This window comes from Notothenia coriiceps, unplaced genomic scaffold (assembly GCF_000735185.1).
Source record: "Notothenia coriiceps isolate Sejong01 unplaced genomic scaffold, NC01 NC01_scaffold00016859, whole genome shotgun sequence".
Taxonomy (NCBI): Eukaryota; Metazoa; Chordata; class Actinopteri; order Perciformes; family Nototheniidae; genus Notothenia; species Notothenia coriiceps.
Window position 1 is genome coordinate 1 of NW_011349560.1, and position 1348 is coordinate 1348.

At 45.9% G+C, this 1348-nt stretch overlaps 1 long non-coding RNA gene across 1 annotated transcript; it reads right to left on the reverse strand.

Annotated features, from left to right (window-relative positions):
- Window positions 1-83: 83 nt before the first annotated feature.
- Window positions 84-920, reverse strand: LOC104949875 (uncharacterized). The gene is made up of 2 exons (XR_798854.1): window positions 506-920; window positions 84-249 (listed from the first exon to the last, which is right to left on the reverse strand). It is a non-coding gene; the product is annotated as an uncharacterized lncRNA (long non-coding RNA).
- Window positions 921-1348: the final 428 nt, after the last annotated feature.

Consider the following 1348-nt stretch of genomic DNA (forward strand, 5'->3'; position numbering starts at 1 on the left):
CCTATCCCTCGTGTGCCTTGGTCGAGTCGTCAGTGTGTGTGTGTGTGTGTGTGTGTGTGTGTGTGTGTATGTGTGCACGTGTACCATGGTCATGCTGCTCAACTGGAATGGAGCCAGTCCTGGAGGAAGCAACAAGACCTTGACGATGGCTGTCATGACAACCGTTGCCCCGGTCGTTCTGATGGTAGTTTTTGGGGGCGAGTTTACGGCGATCTGCAGAGAGATCGGAGCATCCGCCAGAGCCGGGTTCTACGGAGAACACAGGAGGATATGAGGTGAGGACTAAAATACAGGGTTATGCAGTATTACTTCTGGGTTCTATGGAGAACACTGAAGAACATGAAGCAAAGTAATAATACAGAGTAATGCAGTACTTCTTCTTATGGTTCCACAGAGAACACAGGAGAACATGAAGTCAAGTAATAATACAGAGTAATGCAGTACTACCTCAGGTCCTACAGAGAACACAGGAGATCTTTATTAAAGGAATTGAGCTCCTTCTCACCAGCATCATGATAACTCCAAAGTAAGTGGTTCTCAACAAAATCTCCATGTCTCTGGACATCTGAAGAAAAACACAAACAGAAGCAGGAGGTCAGATGGAGAACCTGGATGTTCTCTCTGTGGTTTCAGGAGGTCTGGAGGTTCTACCGGTCTACGGTTCTTCTGGGGTTAATGGTTGTGTTGGGGGGGTCTCTGGTGGTTTTGGCTGTGGTGGTGGTTTTGGGGATCTGTTAATGTTATGTGGTTCCTTAGAGGGACTATGGTGGTTTTGGGGAACCGGAATTATGTGTGGATGATTCGGGAGTCTCTGTGGTGTTGGATGTGGTTTCGTGTTTTAAGGTTGTTTTGGGGGGGTCTGGGGGAAATGTGTGTATTTTTGATGCAATTGTTGGACTGTGGTTGTTTTGGTGTTATGTGGTGGTTTTGGTGTTCTGTGGTGGTTGTGGTGTTCTGTTGTTGTTTTGGTGTTCTGTTGTTGTTTGGTCTGTGGTTGTTTTGGTGTTCTGTGGTTGTTTTGGTGTTCTGTTGTTGTTGTTTGGTGTTCTGTGGTTGTTTTGGTGTTCTGTGGTTGTTTTGGTGTTCTGTGGGTTTTGGTGTTCTGTGGTTTTTTGGTGTTCTGTGGTGTTTTGTGGTTGTTGTGGTGTTCTGTGGTTTTGGTGTTCTGTGGTGTTCTGTGGTGTTCTGTGGTGTTCTGTGGTTTTGGTGTTCTGTGGTTGTGGTGTTCTGTGGTTTTGGTGTTCTGTGGTGTTCTGTGGTGTTCTGTGGATGAGCAATATGCGGTTATACTGTACCTGGGAAACTGGGATTTGACAGGTAGCTAACAACTACATATATCTGGTTGTAT